The sequence below is a fragment of the Lynx canadensis genome, chromosome B4 (assembly GCF_007474595.2).
Source record: "Lynx canadensis isolate LIC74 chromosome B4, mLynCan4.pri.v2, whole genome shotgun sequence".
NCBI lineage: Eukaryota > Metazoa > Chordata > Mammalia > Carnivora > Felidae > Lynx > Lynx canadensis.
In genome coordinates this window covers 93,776,155-93,799,825 of record NC_044309.1, presented here as the reverse complement: position 1 = coordinate 93,799,825, position 23,671 = coordinate 93,776,155, and the positions used below count along the sequence as shown (strand labels likewise).

The window sequence follows — 23,671 nt, the reverse complement described above, 5'->3', positions numbered from 1 at the left end:
TACTTCTTCCAGACCTAAAAAAAAGTTACCCACTTTGACTTCATATTTCACACTGATCTGAAAAAGTCACTTTCAATCATGCATTTTAAGAATGAAATAAAAGAATCTGTAGCTATATCTTTACTATCTATCTATCAACAATTGTGTGTGTACTTAGCAAATACTGAGAAAGTGGTATTAAAATGGCTTGCTAAAAATAAGAGAAATTAAAATGGAAGATTATCTAAAACACCACTCTACCTTTAATTATACTGGTCATAATTCAATCCTGGAATCATCTATAACTTTGGAATATATTACACCTAGAAACACTGATAATGAAATTTATATAATTAAGTTTGAGTGTCCATAATCTCTGTCCCAAGATATAAAAACACAACTACAGATGTGCAAACCCAGAAGATGAGTCACTCTACTCTAGCTAAGTCAATAATGGTAATCAGTACCAACGGCAACAATTCCAGCATCTTCAAGCATAGGAAAAAAAATCAACCTTGGGACCTCTCAAACCCTTAGTTTAGAACTTTATATTGCAATCTAAAAATATGTACAAGGAAATCAAATACTGTCCTCCAGTAACATCAAAGTGCCAAATATTCTATATGACAGATCACGTAGCTCTCCCCACTAAAAATCCACAGACCACACCACAGAAAGCAGTCATGTAAGATAGCGGTAAGAAAGAATAGGTGTTCTCCAGAAATGCCTGAAAACTGGAATAAATATATTTGGTCTTATGAAGATGGTGCATTCAACTTTCTGTGAGTATTGTGTAACAAAATTCAATGTTCAGATTCTTCAACTCAGTTATTTCTATATATGAATTCATACAACTGCATCAAATTAACAAGTGATAGCTTAAGCCTCAAAATAAACTTCTAGCTTACAAATTTAATAATAGACAGTAGTTCACTAGCCTAGATCGAACTCTAGCATAATATTTAACCTATGACATTTTACTAAACTGAGCAACAGCAAGAGGTAAAATCTAAGTATCAATTTTACAGCATTTTGCTTAATAATGGTTCTTAAAAAGCACTTGGCTTTATTCTTTAAAACAAAACACTAAATGCAAGCCACTCTAACTTCAGACGTCATGTGAAATATGCAACTTATTCAGTATCAATCCAAGCAATAAATATCCATAAAATGATGCAACATTGCAAGAGAATCTCTAGGCATCTTCGCTTTTTATATTATATGCTTAACCTAGAACTAAATAAACATTAATGAAAGGAAATAAAGTGGTAATTTGAAAAACTGAATATGTAAGTGGAATATACCATAAATCTGTATTTCCAAACACAGGTGGATATCATGCTAGTACAAGACTCCTATTAAAAGCCTAAATATTGATTGTGTGTACACAGAATGTATACACATAATCTACTTAAAGTAAGGTTAGCCAAATGCCAAGCAACTCTAAATAACCCTCAAAACAAACTGCTTCATGAACAGCTCATCAGATTCTGCATTTAACTCAATCTAAATGCTCTTAAACATAACCTCAAAGGAAAATAAACTTGATTATTTATTTTCCACTTTTAGAGCAATGCATTCAAAATTACTGCTATAATCTAGCATTAAAATTATCTGATTCAAGTACACCATTAATAAAAATGGTTGATATATGTGTTTTCTAACACTCCCCAACCTCCCAAAATGCCCCCCACCACAAAGTTAACCAGAAACAGTTACATCAGAGTACATCTATCCACGTATGGGGCCATTAATAAGCATTGTTTAAAGAACATTTAATGACCAAAAAATGTTCATGGTATAAAGTTAAGCAGGAAAGAAAGAACAGATCTGTTCTTTTAAAATGCAATATGGTATCCTGGATTGGATTCTGGAACAGAAAAAGGACATTCGTGGATAAACTGGGGAAATCCAAATAAAGTCTGTAGTTAACAGTATTGTTAATTTCTTAGTTTTGAAATATGTGTCACAGTAACTATATGAGATTAACATTAGGGAAGGGGAGACTGGGTGGCTCAGCTGGTTAAGCATCCAACTCTTGATTTCACCTCAGGTCATAGCTCATGGTTTCTGAGTTCAAGCCCTACATCGGGCTCTGCGCTGACAGTGTGGAGCCTGCTTGGGATTCTCTCTCTTTCTTTCTCTCTCTCTAAGTAAATAAATAAAATAAACTTAAAAAAAATAAAAAAGACTAACGTCAGGGAAAGCCATGTAAAGGGTATATGAGAATCTCTGCAGTATCTTTTCAACTTTTCTGTGATTCTAAAATTGTTCCAGAAAAAAAAAGGGTTTTTTTTTTAAAGTTACTCTTTGTGCCCAGTAGCAAAATAAGAGGCTTCTCATTTTAAAAAATAACATCCACACTTATTTTTCTTTCTCCCACACCTACACAAAATACATGCATCCAGAAAAAAACACTACACTAAAACACACAAAAGTATTAATATTTGGTTCACCGATGGTAGGATGAAAAGCACATTTTTCTCTTTGTATTTTCTACAGTGTGAATTACTTTTATAATCAACAATAAATTACTAACTAAAGAATATACAAATCAATACTTTATTAAGACTTCTTGTGAAAGAAAAGCTATAAATGTCTAGGCAGAGCCCAAAGGCAGACTATATACAAAACAGGTTAGGGCAGAGTGTGGAGAATGTGGTGGCCAAGGGAAACTGCCAGGAGTATTTAAGTAGGCATAACCCAATTAGTAAATGTTGGAAACCTGCCAATACACAGAACTTAACATCCACTCTGAGGCTAAAGGTGCTCACGGCCAGCAAAGTTGTAATCAGAATTCACGTCTTAGGGGAATGTCCTGAAGGGCCCCCACAATACTAAGAATTTATGGAGATGTATAGCTTGGGTTTATTCCAAACAAAAATAATGCAGTTGGGGGCACCTTCCTGGCTCAGCTGGTGGAGCATGCAACTCTTGATCTCAGGGCTATGAGTTCAAGCCCCACACTGGATGTAGAGATTACTTAAAAAAATAAAATCTTTAAAAAAAAACGCAGTTGGACATCTGGTACACAACTACCCACTGAGAGCTTCTAGAAACATTCTTCAGTACCATGGTGCGCTCTTTAGGTATTTCTCCTCTACTTAAGAACAGTAAGAAGAACAAGAGAAGTATGTTAAAATCTCTTTGCTTTGCTTTTCCCAGATGCTAGAAGACAGTTATAATCACGGATTTCAGAGTGTCCAAGACCCAATGTTCTTTTGAGCCTTGATAAATATTTGTCTAGAGAACAATCTTTCAGTGAAGACTGCTGGGAACTATTTTCTTCATTCTTCAAATGGGGAAATGAAGTGAAAAAATTAATCAAAATTTCATTGAAAGCCAAATTTTGAATTTAGTTTTCTTGTCTACCACTTTAACAAAGACAATATGCACTTTTTCCCTAGAGCTTCCATGGTTTGTTTTCCCTCAGTTGTACCTTGGTTTTAAACTCGAGATATCGATCAACCAAGGTGAACATAATGCCAAAGAGCTATATTCAAAAGTATAGCTAAGATCACTGGGGATATTCCCTCTGAGGACTCTTATGATAAAACATAATTTTAAAGCAATGATGAGACTATTTCTTCCTTTTTTAAAAGCAAATGTGGAGAAAGCAAATATCTACAGAAAACAGTGAGAATTTCTCTTTTTTTAATGTTTATTTATTTATTTTGAGAGAGACAGCATGAGCTAGGGAGGGGCAGAGAGTGAGGAAGAGAGAGAATCCCAAGCAGGCTCCACATTCAGTGCAAAGCCCTAGGCAGGGCTCAATCTCACAACCATAAGACGATGACTTAAGCTGAAATCATGTTGATGCTTAATCAACTGGGCCACCCAGGCATCCCAAAAACAGTGAGAATTTCTAAGATGTTTTACCCTGTCTCACTTTCATAATATTTTTTCACCAGTACTGGCTGAAAAGCTATCTATGCTAATTCCCTTTTAAAAAAGAAATCTGGGGCTACGTGAGTGGCTCAGTCAGGTAAGCATCCAACTTCGGCTCAAGTCATGATCTCACAGTTCATGAGTTCGAGCCCCACATGAGGCTCTCTGCTGTTAGCACAAAGCACTTCAAATCCTCTCTGTCCTCTCTCCCTGCCCTTCCCCCACTTGCACTTGTGCTCTCGCTCTCTCTCTACAACAAACATTAAAAAAATACATAAAGGGGCGCCTGGGTGGCTCAGTCAATTGAGCATTCAACTTCGGCTCAGGTCATGATCTCGCAGTCTGTGAGTTCGAGCCCCTCATCGGGCTCTGTGCTGACAGCTCAGAGCCTGGAGCCTGCTTTGAATTCTGTGTCTCCCTCTCTCTCTGCCCCTCCCCGACTCATGTTCTGTCTCTCTCTCTCTCTCTCAAAAATAAACATTAAAAAAAAAATTTAAAAATAAACATAAAAATCTGTAAACTTAATTCAACAGTTAGCTACAAAGAATATTAGTCTCATATAATTATGTACATATGACATTCTGATCAAAGTCTTGAAATTTTTCCACATGCACGGGCACCTGGGTGACTCAGTAGTTGAGTATCCAACTTCATTTCAGGTCATGATCTCACAGGTTGGTGGGTTTGAGCCCCACATCAGGTTCTGTGCTTACAGCTGGGAGCCTGGAGCTTGCTTCAGATTCTGTGTCTCCCTCTCTCCCCTCTCTGCCCCTTCCCAGCTCGCGCTTGCTCTCTCTCTCTAAAATAAATAAATAAATAAATCTAAAAAAGTTTTTTTTCCACATGTAAATTCCAAATCTGAATTCTCTGAAATTATGAACTCTGCTAAATATAAGGCAGAATGCAGCTAAAGCAAGACTTTAATTCTCATATAATTGATAAATGGCCTACAACAGCTCTACTATCCTAATATGTTTTAAAATACCATATCAGAACCTAAAATAAAAGGCTTTGTTTTTAGCATTTTAAATTCCTCTAGCAGAAGGCAGTATGAATCTTTGATAATGCCAGCAAGGCAGCATGATAAAATGAAAATATCATGGGCTTTAGGACAACAGAAATCTCAATTCTTTTTGTTTTGGGTTTGGTTTTGTTTGGTTTTTTTTTGTTTTTTTTTTTTTTTAGTTGCCGGCTGGGGAGGAGCAGGGAGAGGGAGAGAGAGAAACCCAGGCAGATTCTATGCTGTCAGTACAGAGTCCAACAAGGGCTCCATCTTACAAACCATGAGATCACAACCTGAGGGGAGATCAAGAGTCAGACACTTAACCGACTGAGCCATCCAGGCACCCCCAGAAATCTGAATTCTTCTTTAATCTCTCTGAAAATAGAGGAAGACGGATTAGAGCAAAACGTAAATGTTAGCATGAGTAATATTTGATGATTGATTAAACTGGGAAGGAAAGCAAGATTCAAGGAATGCACTCACATTTTCATTCAAGTGACAGTACACTCACTGAGCTGGGGAACACAGGAAGGACACAAGATTAAGCAATTTTGAATGCACTGTGATGCCTATGAGATATCCAAGTGGAAATGGCCAACAGGCAAACAGAAATACAGGTATGGAGGTGGAAAAAAGATCTGAGTTGGAGATACAAATCTGGGTCATCTTATGGATGCAAAGCATGGGACAAGATGAGACTGCCCAGTGAGAAGAAAAGTTAAACCTACAGAAACAGAAAAAGTAAACCAATATTTAAGGGAACTGCAGGGAAGAGAAGTCCACAAAAGAGCTGGATAGGCACTGTCCAAGAACCCATAAGAATATCTCCAAGAGTATGCTATACAAAAGCCTAGGGAAGAGAATGATTTAAGATGACACGGGATAAGAAAAAGTGTCTCATTGGTAAGATTGCAAAAACCATGGAAAGCTAATTTAAAGAAAAGAATATTTATGGGGTGCCTGGGTGGCTCAGTTGGTTAAGCATCCGACTTCAGCTCAGGTTATGATCTCACGGTTCATGGGTTCGAGCCCTGCGTCGGCCTCTGTGCTGACAGCTCAGGGCCTGGAGCCTGCTTCAGATTCTGTGTCTCCCTCTCTCTGTGTCCCTCCCCTGCTTGCACTCTTTCTCAAAAATAAATATTAAAAAAATTAAAAAAAAAAAAAGAAAGAAATGAATATTTAGCAGTAAGGAAAAGCAGAGTAGAAACAATCAGCTATCTTCAAATTTCTGTCTGTTTCATGGAATAACGGACTTGACTTCCTCCTGAAATAGAAATTGAACCAAAACAGTAAGAACCAAAACATAAGAAGTCAGCGAGAATAAAACATATCTCATCTAACAAAGAACTGAGTTACCAGTCATTGGCAATGTTCAGTAGATTCCACTACTGGTCAAAAAGTTGATGAGATGACTTTGAGCTTTCTTTCAACTGAAGTAATTCAAGGACTAAACTAAATCTGAAATATTTGCACTAAAAGGAACAAAGGGATTGATTCAACAAAAAAGCTCTTATATATTTAGAAATATAAAGTAATGACTCCATGGAGTTTTAAAAATCATATTCAGTTAATCCTAAGTAAAACACATAAAAAAGAGAAAGGCATCTTTAACTGTGTGAGTCCATTACGTGTCTGGTTTTTTTATGTTTATTTATTTTTGAGAGAGAGACAGACAGAACTCAAGCAGAGGAGGGGCAGAGAGAGAGGGAGACACAGAATCTGAAGCAGGCTCTAGGCTCTGAGCTGTCAGCACAGAGCCCAACATGGGGCTTGAACTCAGGAACTGCGAGATCATGACCTGAGCTGAAGTCAGACGCTTAACGGACTGAGCCACCCAGGTGCCCCTAACCTTGTGAGTCCAAAGTAAAACATTTAATATGAAATAAAAACTTTTAGGAGGTGATCCAAGATGGTGGCATAGGAAGAGCCTGAACTTATTTCCTCCCATAGACACACAAAATCTACAGCTACATATGAAACAATTCCCACTAAAGAAGAACTGAAAACTAGCCATCTGAACAGCTCCCTCCATAAGGGATAAAAGGGCCACATCAAGATAGGTAAGTGAGGCAGAAACATGGTCTTACCTCCTCAACCCCACTACAACCACCTACAATAGGGAGGGATCTCACAGACCAGAGCCTCTCCCTGAAGTGAGGACCTACAACAGAGGGATAAAAATATCTGGCTTTGGAAACCAAGAAGGTTTATGTCCAGGGGATCTGGGGAGCTGTATGGATCCTAGATACTCCTTTTGAGGGGTTTGTGTGTGGACTCACTTCTCCCTAGACCCAGTGCAAAAGTAAGCAGTAGTTTGAGAGGTAATTGGATAATATATGAAGATTTATTCACTGATCTTAAAAGTATCTGCTAAAGGAGCAAGGACCAGCTGGGAGTTTCTTTGGGGAGGGAAGTACCAGCAAGTACCATTTTTGTACTCTCCCTCTATGTTACTACTGCAGGTGGGCACATGCAGACACAGCCTTGCCAAGGCCACAGGCATTCCCCCACCCCCCCAAAACTCTTTCCTTGCCTCACTAAGGCTTACTCTGACCCCGGCACTCCTCAGCCTCTCTAAAACCCATGGTGAGCATAGTCCACATAGGGGACACCACTTGATCACTTGGCCCTGGTTACTAAAGGGGCTTGCATTTCTGGGCTCCACAGCACTATAAAAATCAGAAAAACAGTTAGTTCTAGACAGGTTATTACACCAGGGGTACTGCAAAGACAGCAAACAGAAACACATCCCCAGGACCAGTAGGTACAGGCTTCAGGTTTGCCACACCCAAGGGACACCTCCAGATCTGCTGGTCCAGAAGTCAGCAGGGTTTATAATTGTAGTCCCACAGGACTGTATGTATTTGCATACATTAAAAGCCTACAGATCTGGCTTCCAATCAGCCTGAAACCCGGTACTGATTGAGATCACTCCCTTGTAACACTGGCAGGTCTTGGCACATTCTCATCAACTGGGACCTTTGAAGAATAAATCAGGCTACTCAGACAATCACAAAGGTTTGAGAAACAACCAAGAGCTAGAGCAAGGCTGAACAATAGGCTCATCTAGGTTCATTGTCTACACAAGGCCACTCCTTCAAGACTTGGAAAGAAAGGTGATTTACCTAATAAATAGAAACAAATACAGAAAGACAAGCAAAATGAGGAAACAGAGGAATATGTTCCAAATGAAAGAACAAGATAAAATCCCAGGAAAGACCTTAATGAAACAGAGATAAATAAGATAATCTATCTGATAAAGGGTTCAAAGTACTGGTCATAAGCTCACCAATCAAGAGAAGAATGGATGAACACAATGAGAACTTCTATAAAGAGATGGAAAATGTAAGAAAGTATCAGATGGATGTTACCCAGCTGAATATAAATGAACTGAAAAATACACTAGAAGGGTCCAACAGCAGACTAGATGAAGGCAAAGAAAGGATCAGTGACCTGCGAGACAGGGTAGTGGAACTCACCCAAATAGAGCAGCAGTCAATCAATCTATGAATAAATTAAAAGTAAAGACAACTTAAAGGACCTATAAGACAAAATCAAGCAAACCAACATTTGTATTATAAAGGTCCCAGGGCAGGGCGCCTGGGTGGCTCAGTTGGTTAAGCACCCGACTTCGCCTCAGGTCATGATCTCATGGTTCATGGGCTCAAGCCCTGTGTCAAGCTCTGTGCTGACAGCTCGGAGCCTGGAGCCTGCCTTGGATTCTGTCTCCTTCTCTTTCTGTCCCTCCCCCACTCATACTGTTGCACTCTCTCACTCAAAAGTAAATGCACATTAACAAATTAAAAAAAAAAAAAAAAAAAAGATCCTGGGGCACCTGAGTGGCTCAGTCAGTTTAAGCATCCAACTTTGGCTCAGGCTATAATCTCACAGTTTGTGGGTTCGAGCCCCACAACAGGCTCTGTGCTGACAGCTCAGGGCCTGGAGCCTCCTTTGGAGTCTGTGTCTCCCTCTCTCTGTCCCTTCCTGCTCGTGCTCTGTCTCTCTCTCTCAAACGTAAATAAACCTAAAAAAAGGTTTAAAAAAAAAAAAAAAAGGTCCCAGAAGAAGAAAGAAAAAGGGGCAGAAAACTTATTTGAAGAAATAATGGCTGAAAGTTTCCCTACCCTGGCAAAGGAAAGAGACATTCAGGTACAGGAGGCACAGAGTTCCAAATAAGATGAATCCAAAGGGATTGGCACCAAGACACATTATAATTAAGATGGCAAAAGTTAAAGATAATTAAACGTAGTAATAGAAAAACAACATGTTACCTATGAAGGAACCCTCATGAGACTGAACTTTCAGCAGAAATTTTGCGAGCCAAAGGAAGTGGCATGGCATATTCAAAGTGCTGAAAGGAAAAAACTTCCCACAAGGAATATTCTATGCAGCAAGGTCATTCAGATTGAAGAAGAGGTAACAAATTTTCCAGACAAGCAAAAGCTAAACCAGCCTTACAAGAAATGTTAAAGGGACTTCTTTCAGCTGAAAAGAAAAGGCAATAACTAATAAGAAAACACAAAGTAAAAATTTGGGGTGCCTGGCTGGCTCAGTCCAAAGAGTGTGTAACACCTGATCTTGGGGGTTGTAAGTTCAAGCACCACATTGGGTGTAGAGATTACTTAAAAATAAAAATCTTAAAAAAAAAAAAAGTAAAAATCTCATTGGTAAAGGTAAATATATAGTAAAGTTGGTAGATCAGCCACTTACAAGTTAGAATGAAGGTTAAAAGACAAAAGTAGTAAATTTAATTAGAACTATTAATGGTTGAGGGATACACAAAATAAAAAGATATAAAATTCGACATCAAAAACACAAAATGTAGGGAAGGAGAAGCAAAACTGTAGAGTTTCGGAATGCATTCAAATTTAAGATTGCTACCAACTTAAAATACTGTTAAATGCTGCTCTATATGAACCACATGGTAACCACAAAGCAAAGATCTATAATCCACAGAAGATAATGAAAAAAACCTCTAAACATAACACTAAAGAAAGGCATCAAAACGCAAGAGAAGAGAGCAAGAGAAGATGAAAAGAAGAGAGAGGAACTACAAAAACAGCCAGAAAACAATGAACAAAATAGCAATAAATACATATCTGTCAATAATTCCTTTAGCCCTTCCACACGGTCATGCTGAGCTAGTAGCAGCAGCCACAACCTCAGCCACACCTGCCACCTGCCATGGCCTCTCAACCATGGACCCCCACAAAGTGCACGAGCTCCAGGCCTTCGTGAAAATGTATAAACAGGATCCAAGTGTTCTGCAAACTGACGCAATGCGCTTCCTGCGGGAGCGGATGGAGAGCATGGGGGGTAAAATACCATCTGCTACTCAAAAAACTAAGTCAGAAGACAGTATGAAGGAAGAAAAATCGGGGCGCCTGGGTGGCGCAGTCGGTTAAGCATCCGACTTCAGTCAGGTCACGATCTCGCGCTCCGTGAGTTCGAGCTCCGCGTCGGGCTCTGGGCTGATGGCTCAGAGCCTGGAGCCTGTTTCCGATGCTGTGTCTCCCTCTCTCTCTGACCCTCCCCCGTTCATGCTCTGTATCTCTCTGTCCCAAAAATAAATAAACGTTGAAAAAAAAAATTAAAAAAAAAAAAAAAAAAAAGGAAGAAAAATCATAGTAAGAAGGTGGAGGAAAACATAAAGATAGATGAACCATCAAGTAAGGAAAAGTGATCTAGAAATTGACAATGAAGGTGTGACTGAACCAGATACTGATGCCTCTCAAAAAATGGGAATGAAATGTAGAGATAACGAGGAAATGACGGATCAGGCAAATGATAAAAAAAGTGGCTTCCACTGAAGCCCTAACAACAGTGAACTACAGAAAGCCACTGACTTGTTCACACATGCTTTAAGTTGAATCCTCACTTGGGCATTGTGCATGCCAAGAGAGCCAGTGTCTTCATCAAATTACAGAAGCCAGATGCTGCCATCCAAGACTGTGACAGAGCTATTGAAATAAATCCTGATTCAGCTCAGCCTCTCAAGTGGTGATGGAAAGCACGTAGACTTCTGGGCCACTGGGAAGAACCAGCATGTGACCTTGCCCTTGCTTGTTAACTGGATTAAGATGAAGATGCTAGTGCAATGCTGAAAGAAGTTCAACCGAGGACCCCGAAAACTGCTGAACGTTAGATAAAGTATGAGTGAAAACACAAAGAACAAGAAATCAAAGAAAGAACAGAAAGGGTTAAGAAGGCTCGGAGAGAACAAGAGAGCACCCAGAGGGAGGAGAAGCCAGAGCTTCTTTTCCCAGGTGGCTTTCCTGGGGGGGATGCCAGGTAATTTTTCTGAAGGAATGCCTGGAATGGCAGGAATGCCTGGTAATTTTTCTGGAGGAATGCCTGGAATGGCAGGAATGCCTGGGCTTAATGTAAGTCTAAGTGATCCAGAGGTTCTCACAGCCACGTAGGATCTAGAAGTTATGGCGGCCTTCTAGGATGTGGCCCAGGACTCAGCAAATATGTCAAAATATCAGAGCAACCCAAAGGTTATGAATCTCATCAGTAAATTGTCAGCCAAATTCAGAGGTCAAGCATAATGCCCTTCTGACAAATCAAGCCCTTGCTGAAGCAAAAGCAACTTAGATCACCTGGCAAATGTCACAATAATATAAACCAGTGTACCTCTGACCTTCTCGTGGGCAAAGCTGGGATGCTATGAAGAGAATTCCTACCCCTCTGCCCCACATGCAACTGAAACATCTTACAGTGGTTTGCCATTCGGGTATTTATTCAGATAATGTTTTCCCACCAGAAATTAGAAACTTTAAATACTTTTTAAACCTTCAAAATATTTAAAAACATATTAAAAGGGTGTGTTAATCCCTACATTTTTCTTTACTAATCATTTGAGGGTTTTTTTTCCTTTGGATTAATTGGGCAAGGAACATACTTCAGTATGGAAGACTTATTAGTCAGTTTGAGTGAAATAAAGGTCTATTAGCAAGAGGTAAACAGAACATTTAAACAGATGAAGTCTGAGTTGGATATATGGTTACTGAGGCATTTTTACTTGTCTTTTTAAATGCTTTATTTTTTAAACATGATTTATTTTGATAAAACCATTGGGACCACCAAGTGTTGCACTAGGACCTGGGTAGGGACCAGAAGGACTTGGCAGGACAACGGCAACCTTACACCTTTCATACAGCATGCACCCTTGTGCAGATACATTTAAATCTTACAGTGTGGTGAAGGAATGATATTTATAATGCTGCAATAGCGTTGGATTACTTAGCCGTGCTCTTGTCTGATATAAAAAGGAAACGTTTCGCGTCATTTCAAGAAAATAATAATACTTTATTTTTTTATTTATTTAGAGAGAGAGTGTGCATGCATGTGCACACAGGCTCACAAGTGAGGGAAAGGCAGAGAGAGAATCCCAAGCAGACTCCGCACTCTCAGCACGGAGCCCGACATGGAGCTCCATCCCGTGAACTGTGAGATCGTGACCTGAGCCGAAATCAAGAGTCGGACGCCTAAATGACTGAGTCACCCAGGCACCCCAATATTTACTTTAAAATAACTAAATTCTCCAATCATAGACAAAGAATGGCTAAATAGATATTTTTTTAAAAGACTTATCTATATGTTGCCTACAAAAGACTCACTTCAGGGGCGCCTAGGTGGCGCAGTCGGTTAAGCGTCCGACTTCAGCCAGGTCACGATCTCGCGGTCCGTGAGTTCGAGCCCCGCGTCGGGCTCTGGGCTGATGGCTCAGAGCCTGGAGCCTGTTTCCGATTCTGTGTCTCCCTCTCTCTCTGCCCTCCCCCGTTCATGCTCTGTCTCTCTCTGTCCCAAAAATAAATAAACGCTGAAAAAAAAAAATTTAAAAAAAAAAAAAACTCACTTCAGATCTAAAAGTGATGAGATGAAAAGATATTCCATGCAAGTGGGAAGAAAAAGAAGGCTGGTATGGCCATACTCCTATCAGACAAAACAGACTTTAAAACAAAAAGCAGGGGCGCCTGGGTGGCGCAGTCTGTTGGGCGTCCGACTTCAGCCAGGTCACGATCTCGCGGTCCGTGAGTTCGAGCCCCGCGTCGGGCTCTGGGCTGATGGCTCGGAGCCTGGAGCCTGTTTCCGATTCTGTGTCTCCCTCTCTCTCTGCCCCTCCCCCGTTCATGCTCTGTCTCTCTCTGTCCCAAAAATAAATAAACGTTGAAAAAAAAAATTTAAAACAAACATAATAAAGAGTATTACATAATAATAGAGATCAATCCAACAACAGCATGTAACATTTATATACATTCATGGACTAGCATAGGAGTACCTAAATATAAAGAGAAAATATTAACAAGTCTAAAGACAGAAATGATGGCAACACAGTAATAGCAGGGAATTTTATATCCCACTTGTATCAATGGATAGATCATCCAGACAGAAAATAAAAGAAACATCACCCTTAAATGACACATTAGACCAAATGGATTAATAGATACACACAGAACATGCTACCCAAAAGCAGCAGAATACACATTCTCAAGTGCACAGGGAACGTTCTCTAAGACAGATCACACGGTGGCCACAAAACAAATCTCAACAAATTTAAGAAGACTGAAATAATACCAAACATCTTTTTCAACTACATGGTATAAAACTAGAAATCAGTTAAGAATAAAACTGGAAAAATCACAAATTTGTGACAATTAAACAACATGCTACTCAACAGCCAATGGGTCAATGAAGACATAAAAGAAAAAAGAAAAAATACCTTGAGACAAATGAAAATGGGAATTCAACCATCTACAATTTATGGGATGCAGCAGAAACAGTTCTAACAGGAAAGTTTACAATGATCCAGGCCTCCTTCAGGAAACAAAAGAAATATCAATCTAATTTTATACCTCAAGGAACTAGAAAAAAAAGAAAAAGAACAAAGCTCAAAGTTGGTAGAAGAAAATAATAAAGATCAGAGTGGAAATAAATGGACTACAGACTAAAAACTGACAATAGAAAAGATCAATGAAACTAAGAGCTAGTTCTTTGAAAAGAAAGAAAAACCTTTACCTAGGGTCACCAAGAAAAAGAGAAGGCTGAAATAAAATCAGAAAAGAAAGAGAAGTTACAATAGATACCAGAAAAATACAAAGGATCATAAGAGACTACAATGGACAATTATAAGCCAACAAACTGGATAACACAGAAGAAATGGTAAATTTTAGAAACACAGCTTCCAAGACGAAATCATAAAGAATATCCGAATAGACCAATTACTAGTAAGAAGATTGAATCAGTAATAGAAAACCTTGCAACAAACAAAAGTACAGGACTAGACTTCACTGGTAAATTCTACCAAACATTCAAATTAGATTTAACACCATTTTCAAGCTCCCAAAAGCTGAAGAGGAAAGAAGCTTCAAAACTCATTTTACAAGGCCAGCATTGTGCTGTACCAAAACCAAAGACACAACAAAAAAAAGGAAGTTACAGGCCAATATCCATAATGAACATAGATGCAAAATCATCAACAAAATATTAGCAAACTGAATTCAACAATACCAAAGGATCATATATCATGGTCAAGTGGGATTTATCCCAACAATGCAAAGATGGCTAAAATCTGCAATCAACATGATACCCCACATAAACATGGCAACAGATGGACACCAAACTCACTGTGGTGATAACTCTACAGTGTATACAAATAATCAAATTATGTTGCACACCTAAAACTAATATATTAAGTACTAACTTACCTCAATTAAAAAAAATTGAGGACACCTGGTTGGCTAAGTTGGTGGAACATGAGACTATTGATCTCAGCTCAGGCTGTGAGTTTGAGCCCCATGTTAAGAACATAAAGATTATCTTAAAAAGTAAATCTTTAAAAAAGAAAAACAAAAACAAAAATGGGCGTCTGAGTGGCTGGCTCGGTTGGTTAAGCGACCGACTCCTGGTTTCCACTCAGATCATGATCTCAGTTTCATGGGCTCACGCCCTGTATCAGGCTCTGCGCTCGCAGTGCAGAGCCTTCTTGGGATTCTGTGTGTCCCTCTCTCTCTACCCCTCCCCCACTCACTCTCTCCAAAATAATAAATTAAAAAAAAAACACACAAACCTTTTAAGGCTTAACTGAATTTTATGGCTGATTTTTGGCTGTAATAGTCCTGTTTAATGTCACTAAAACCTTCCCAACTGAGTTTTTATCACTTCTACTACTGGGCGCCTGGGTGGTTCAGTCAGTTGAACGTCCAACTTTGGCTCAGGTCATGATCTCATGGTTTGTGAGTTCGAGCCCTGCATCAGGATCAGTGCTGACAGCTCAGAGCCTGGAGCCTGTTTGGGATTCTGCACCTCTCCCTCTCTCTGCCCCTCCCCCACTCACGCTCTGTCTCTTTCTCTCTCAAAAATAAACATTAAAAATAATTTTTAAAAATAACTTCTACACTATGTTCTTTTTCTTTTCTTCTTTCTTAAAGCCCAGTTTGTTTGCTTACTTGTTTTTATGGCTGAGTTTAAAAGTTATATGCAATGCTGGCTATTTTCCATTTGACCCTCCAGAGCCACTCTACTCTTTTTGTAGGAGCCTGACCTGCATGGAGCACCAACAGAACAGACTGGCTGTGGCTCCATTGCCTGCTAAAGCTTTTCTGATGGCCTCTATCAGGCAACCCTCTCCAGTAAGTATGGCTCTCGCGGGTTCAGGTAAACACTTCCTCCCTTGTTCCTTTCAAGACCTAGAAGTAGTAACAGCTTCATCATTACCTGCTCCTTTCCCTTAACCTGCCTACACTCTGCAAATAATCCCTTCACTGAATTCTTTTAGATTACACTTGTCAGTGTCCTATTTTCTGCCAGAACCCCAACTGATACAAGTTGCTACTGGTGTTTCCAATACAGTAATTATATATTGCATTCTAACCAATGGAGAAAATACCTTATGAGAAAAGAGACATGGTCATCAGATGACTCAGATGAATGAATAAATAGGTACTAGATGTTTCAAAACTGCAACATAACTTACTGATAAATTTTGCCCCTGAATTTCTTCAACATAAAAACATATTAATAAAACTACAACCAAATAATCTTATATTTTACTAATTAACATATGTAACTTAATAGTTATTTATTGTTTTAGCAGGTTTTTTAAAATCTTTTTTTGTTAACGTTTTATTTTTTGAGAGACAGTGACAGAGTGCAAGCAGGGGAGGGGCAGAGAGAGAGGGAGACACAGACCCCGAAGCAGGCTCCCAGGCTTTAAGCTGTCAGCACAGATCCCAACACAAGACTCGAACTCACCAAGTGCGCGATCATGACCTGAGCTGAAGTCAGACGCTTAACCGACTGAGCCATCCAGGTGCCCCACTTAATACTTATTTATAAAAATTACTTTTTAAAGTGGAGCTCAAAATGTATTACTTATTGGTCTGAACACTGACAGTTATTTCGTGAAAAATGCTTTAAGTAATCTCTATGCCCAACGTGGGGCTCAAGCTCACAACCCTGAGATCAAGAGTCACATGTTCTACAGCCTGAGTCAGCCAGGGTGCCCTTATAAAAAATGCTTTACAATTTAGCATATTGGGGGGGGGGGGAGGTGCCCGTGTGACTCAGTTGGTTTAGCGTCCAACTCTTGATATCCGGTCAGGCTGTGATCTTGCAGTCATGGGATGGAGCCCTGCATTGGGCTCCCTGCTGAACAGGACGTGCTTGGGATTTGCTCTCTCCCTCTGCCCCTCCCCTACTCACGCGTGTGCTCTTTCAAAATAAAAACTTAAAAATTTAGCATATGGTGGCACAAAATTTCTCTTAGAAGTGGCTGTCAAAATGAGCAAGTATACGCACAAGACTTAGGTGGTACCAGGTGTCCTCCTTTTCATACTACATAAATTCAAAGACTCATTTGAGTTGCAGTTTTTATAGCAAATGTGATGCCCAAAGAGTCTAACTGGGCAAGTCAATGGCCTAAAAGTCATTACCCAATCTGTATCATTTCCTCCAAGCATTGTCACTCCTTGAAGTTTTACAGTCTTGGCAAAGACCTGGGTGAAGGTGAATAGACTTCTAGATTTATGTTAGATTTCGAATTCTAAATCTTTCCCAAGCTCTTTTAATTTTTAACCTTAAAAGATGCCAAACATTGATTAGTATTTTCTTTGAGTAACACCTGAATTACCCGTAATACACAATTCCAATACCAGTATCTTTGGTCTAAGTATTTGGTATTTCTTTGGTCTTGTTACTTGGTAGTTATTTCTGCTAAAAGAGGAGTATGATTACACAAGCGGAAAACATAAGTTTGGAACATCACAGGCTAGTGAAATGATTTAGCTATTAATTTAGCTTCTTCAAATATTTTCTTTCTTTACACTAGTTCACTCAAAAATCTGCTTAAAAATTCAAAGGGAAAGAGAACTCAACTTTTTCTTCTTACATCTATAAATAGACCAAAGGTTAAGCTAACCAAGTAAGGCTTAGTTCCTCCTATTGATAAGGCTGCAATTGTTTAAGATTGGGTTTGTTACCATGCACATTTTCAGTTTTTAATTAAAATGCTACAAATTAATATGTTTATTTTGTCAAAACTAGTATGTCTGTTAAGGGAAAATATCCAGTACATGCTTCTCCACCCCACCCTCCAACAAGAAAATAGGTGGGCTGGAGGCAATAAATACTGTTTTCCTAATATACAGCCCCAGTGACACTTGCTTTAGTAATAAAAAGATCACCAAAATCACCATTCAAGTGCCTAAGATAAATTTATTCTGCAAAGAGAGGTACAGATTACTGTTTGAAACCAGTATCTCTCTTTAAATTATTAAAAATGTGCTAAGATTAAAACTAATGTAACATTGTGTGTTAATTTCACTCAAAAAAATTAATTTAAAATGTGGTAAGATTATCTCAAATAAGAAAGGACTCTTAAGTAATAAATTATACATTCAAACGTATTGTCAGTATTTTTTAACAAAAATTTTGACTGGCTTGAAGCTTAAAAACTTAAAATGATAACAAAAGACTTAAGACCATAATAAATACAACCTTCTAACATTTGTGAGTAGGCATTCAGTTGGCATTAAATACAACAAAATAAATGTTAGGTCTGTTTATAAGAATCAATTATGTAATACCCTCAAGCAAATTGTTCTTTTACTAGATTTTTTTAAACTTGGGTTGCCTCCAGGAGTAATAGTATTTAAGAGTGAAAATGAGCAAAAAATCTGGTAAAAGTTGTGAAGTACATGATTTCTGGGTTTAAAAATATACTTGAGGGACTCAGTTGGTTTTTTTTTAATAAACCTTATTTTTTAGAACAATTTCAGATTTGGATAAAAATTGAGAAGATAATACAGAATTCCCATAGACTCCACATCTGGTGTTATATATTAATAATACCTTACATTAGTATGGTACATTTGTTACAATTAATAAACTAATACAGATATGTAATTATCAACTAAAATCCATACTTTATTCAAATTTCCTTAGTTTTTATAGAATATGCTTTTTTTTGTTGCAGGATCCTATTCAGGATACCATTATTATAATTAGCTATATCCCTTTAGGCTCCTTTTGGCTACAGTTTCCCAGATTTTCCTTGTTTTTGATGACCTTGACAGTTTGGGGGAATACTGGTCAAGAATTTTGTAGAATGTCCGTCTACTGCAATTTCTTTGGTGTTTTTCTCATGATTAGATTGGCATTATGAGTTTTTGGGAGAAGACCAGGGAGAAAAAATGCCTTTCATCACAGCGTTATCCTTGGAAACATACTGTCAATATGACTTATCACTACTGACCTGGCTGAGGTAGTGTTCATAAGATTTCTCCACTGTAGTTACTCCTCTCCATCTCCTTTCATTAGTGTACTCTTTAAAAGGAAGTCATTATGCACAGCCCACACTCAAGGAGTGGAGAGTAATGTTCCACCTTGTTGAAGATGGGAGTATCAACACAAATTACTTGGAGTTACTCTGCACAGGAGATGTGTCTCTTCATTATTCATTCATTCATTCATTCATTCAACAACCTATTTATACCATATGGAGCCTTGAATACTTATTTTATACTCTGGGTTATAATCCAATACAACTTTACACTTCAATTCTTGTTCAAATTATTCCACCTTTGACCACTGGGAGTTCTTTCAGTTGGCTCCTATGTCCCTTTGACATAGTGCCATCATTGTGAGTTTGTTTAAGCACATTCTTACTTTTCGGCACTACAAGATGCTCTAAGCTGATCTATATATTTCTTGCCCCAGTCCTTAAATCAGCCATTTCTCCAAGGAGCCCTGGTTCCTTTTAGTACAGAACTTATTAGAAACCAAGATCTGGAAACCAGGTGTACTCTTACTACTGGGATGTCACTGCTTCCAGGAGGGTCTATTTTTAACTGAATTTTATAGTATTTGGGGGTTATTTGCATAACAAAATACAGAAATATACTCATGAATAGACTGTACTAGGCCTATGGAGTTTTAAAATTAGTTAATGCAACTATAGATGTATTTATCATCATTTAACAGATTATGAAAATAATCTTAAAACTACAACGGAGACTGAATTTTTTTAAATATAAAATTGGGATACCACTTTTTTTTTGAAAAAGGAAAAGGAGGACAAATGCATAATGTCAGAAATAAAAATGAAACATCATTGTGATCTGTAGGTCAGCAACCAGTTCACCAACTTTTTGGTTGCAGGATCCCTTTACACTTTTAAAAATTATTTTGAGGGGCACCTGGGTGGCTCAATCGGTTAAGCATCTGACTTCAGCTCGGGTCATGATCTAGTGGTTTGTGAGTTCAAACCCTGCATCGGGCTCTGTGCTGACAGCTCGGAGCCTGGAGCCTGCTTCGGAATTTGTGTCTCCCTCTCTCTCTGCCCCTCCCCCACTCATTCTCCCTCCCTCCCTCATTCTCTCTCTCTCAAAAATAAATACAACATTTAAAAAAATTATTTGAGAACTTTTCAGAGTTTTCCTTCAACTGGGTTCTTATCTATTGATATTTACCAAATTAGAAGTTAAATCTGAAAAATGTTTAATATATTAATTTATTAAAAGAATAATAAACATGATATGTTAACATAAATATATCTGTATGGGAAAAAATTAAAAACTTGATAAGAAAAGTTTTGTCTTTGATAAGACATAGTTTTGCAAATGTCTTTAATGTATAACTTTATAGATGACAGCTGGATTCTTATGACTGATTCTGTGATGTACTATTTTGGTTAAAGTATATAAGTATATGAAGAAAATCTAGCCTCATACAGAGATATAGCTGGGAAAGTGAATATTTCAATAATTATTTCAAGTAACTGTTGCTAGTCCTGATGCTACACCTGAACTTAACAAATGGTAGTTTCCTGAAGTCTAGTTACTTCTATGGTTTCTAAAATCATATCAATGAACTTTTCACGTTCTATTGCATTAAAATTCATTGGTTTATCTAGCACTTTTACCCATATGTGATTTTGTATCATTATACATTGGTCATCTGGAAAATATTCACTGAGTTATTCCGGTATTCCAAACTGACACAATTCAGAATACAATATGACAGAAAAGAAAACCACATTCTTTTTTTTTTTTTTTTAAAGGATTTTTTTTTTTTTTTAATGTTTTTATTTATTTTTGAGACAGAGAGAGACAGAGCATGAGCAGGGGAGGGGCAGAGAGAGAAGGAGACACAGAATCGGAAACAGGCTCCAGGCTCTGAGCCATCAGCCCAGAGCCCGACGCGGGGCTCGAACTCACGGACCGCGAGATCGTGACCTGGCTGAAGTCGGACGCTTAACCGACTGCGCCACCCAGGCGCCCCAAAAAACCACATTCTTTATTATCATTAACCACTTCACAAGAAAAGCCTTTTCTATTTTTATTTTTGTTTACTGATTGATTTTTTTTTGAGAGAGAGAGAGGGCACAAGTGAGATAGGGGCAAAGAGAAAGAGAGAGAATCACACAAGGGGCAGAGAGAGAGCCAGGGAGAGAGAAGTGGGGCTCACCCAAAGTGGGGTTCATACTCACCTGAAGGGGGGCTCGAGCTCACGAACCGTAAGATCATGACCTAATTTGAAGTTGAATGCTTAACCGACTGAGTCACCCAGGCGCCCCAAGAAGGAAGCTATCAAGCTCCCGGTGTTAGATACAAATTTTCCAAAATTCTTTCTCTTTAATTTTTTTCTAATGTTTATTTATTTTTGAGAGAGAAACAGAGTGCAAGCCCCTGGGAGACGAGCAGAGAAAGAGGGAGACATAGAGTCTGAAGCAGGCTCCAGGTTGAGCTGGCAGTACAGAACCTGACACGGGGCTCAAACTCATAAACCGTGAGATTGTGACCTGAGCCAAAGTCGGATGCTTACCCAACTGAGCCACCCAGGCGCCCCAGATACTAAATTTCAGTTGAAAGTTTAATTTTTTTTTAATCACTGGCTACAAATACAGCTGTTTTTCTTGAAGTGTTAGGCCCACTCAGTTCATTTTTGAGAAAAACAAATATCAAATACATAAGTTCAAGTAATCAGTTTGCCTATCCAGTTCTTTCAAGGAAAAAAAAAAGGTACGCCAGAAAAAAGCAGCTAATTCAGCTCACAAGTCAGTTGAGCAAGGACTTTTTCTGAAGACGACTATCATGCTTCAGTACACAAAAGGAATGCTTTATGAATCCTTCTGTCACACAGAATATTTTTTTTATTTTTTTAATGTTTATTTACTTTTGAGAAAAAGAGAGACACAGAACATTAGTGGGGGAGGGGCAGAGAGGGTGGAAGACACAGAATCCAAAGCAGGCTCCAAGGCTCTGAGCTGTCAGCCCAGAGCCCGATGCGGGGCTCGAACCCATGAACCGTGAGATCACGACCTGAGCCAAAGTGGGACACTTAACTGACTGAGCCACCCAGGCGCCCCTACATATCAACTTTTAAAGGGCAAAAAAATCAACTGACCATTTAAAAACATGAAAGAGAATGTAAACAGAAAAACAATTACTACAAAATCAAAGAGTTGCAGTTCAAAATCCTTCCACTAAGAAAATTAAGCCCAGATAGTTTTATAGTCCTACCAAACAGTGAATGAACAACAAACAATTACAACCTTAAAAAAATTCTTCTAGAGAATGGAAAAAAACACCACTTTCTAATTCATACTGAAACGCAACCAAGACAAAGGATGCTAACACCATTTAGTGGAGGAAAAGACAGTCGTTTTAACATATGGTGCTGAGAAAACTGGATATCCACATGCAGAAGAAAGGACTTGGACCCTTACCTTACACTTTATATAAAAATTAGCTCATAATAAAGATCTAAATATAAGAACTAAAAGTATAATACTCTTACCAAAAAACCATAGGTAAAGCTGACACTGCTTCTATGCATCAAAAGAAACAATTAACAGCCTGAAAAGGCAACCTGTGGAACAGGAGAAAATATTTGCCAATCACGTTATCTGGTAAGAGTGTTAATACCTAGCATAAAGAACCCGTATGACTCGGCAACAGCAATGATAACTATTAGAGTAACCTGATTAAAAAATGGACCCTGGAATTTGAACAGACATTTCTCCAGAGGAAATATACAAATGGTCAAAAGCATATGAAAAGATAATCATTAGGAATCAACATCACTAATCATTAAGGAAATGCAAATCAAAACCATAGTGAGCTATTACTTCACAACCATTAGGATGGCTACTATTAAAAAAAAAAAAAACAGAAAATAAGTGTTGGCAAGGATACGGAGAAATTGGAACACTTGTGTATGGCTGGTGGGAATGTAAATGGTGTGGCTGCTATTAAAAAACAGGACTGTAGTTCCTCAAAAAATTAAAAATAAAATGACCATATTATCAACAGTATCATTTCTGGGTCTATATCCAAAAGAATTGAAAGGGTGTAGAAGAGATATCTGTACATACATATTCATAGCAGCATTATTCACAACAGCCAGAAGGTGGAAGCAACATACTTGTCCACTGGCAGATGAACAGATAACAAAATGTTTATACACACAATGGTATATTATTCAGCCTTAAAAAGAAAATTTTGATACATGCTACATTATGCTAAGTGAAAAGCCAGGCACAAAAAGATAAATACGGTATGATTTCACTTATATGAGGTATCTAGAGCAGTAAAACTCACAAAAATAGAAAGTAGAATGGTGGTTGCCAGGACGATGGGAGGGGGAGATGAAGAGTGGTTAATGGGTATAGAGTTTCAGTTCTGCAAGATGAAAAAGTTATGTAGATTTGTTGCACAATAATGTGAATATACTTAACACTACTAAACTGTACACTTAAAAATGGGTAAGATGGTAAACTTTATGATAGGTGTTTTTACCACAACTAACATTTAAAAAGAAAGATATGTTAGGAGCGCCTGGATGGCTCAGTCAGTTAACCATCCAACTCTTGATTCTGCTCATGTCATGATCTCACGGTTCAAGAGTTCAAGCCCTGCATCAGGCTCCACACTGCCAGGGTGGATTCTCTCTCTGTTCTTCCCTTATATGTGCTCTATGAATGAGTAAATGAATGAATGAAAGGATGAATGAATGAGTGAGCAATATGTTGAAAATCCAACAGGGATAATGTAAGAAAAGAAAATTAAAAGCCAATCTGACTCATGAACACTAAAAATCCCAAACAAAATGTAAGCAAACCAGATCCAATAATTATGAAAAAAGAGAATCCATACTTGACTATATTGGGTTTATCCCAGGAATACTTAGTTAACCTAATCTGAAAATCAATGTAACTGACTACATTAATAGATTAAGGAGAAAAAATTTTAATCATCACTGAAGTTATACAAAAGCCTTTCAATACAACATCTATTC

General features: G+C 38.3%; 1 protein-coding gene and 1 pseudogene across 2 annotated transcripts in view; one reads left to right on the top strand and one right to left on the bottom strand.

Annotated features, from left to right (window-relative positions):
- Positions 1 to 23,671, bottom strand: part of FRS2 (fibroblast growth factor receptor substrate 2) — a 112,215-nt gene that overhangs the window by 30,164 nt on the left and 58,380 nt on the right. The gene's annotated exons all lie outside the window — the stretch shown is intronic.
- On the top strand, positions 10,069 to 11,826 carry LOC115519310 (annotated as a pseudogene).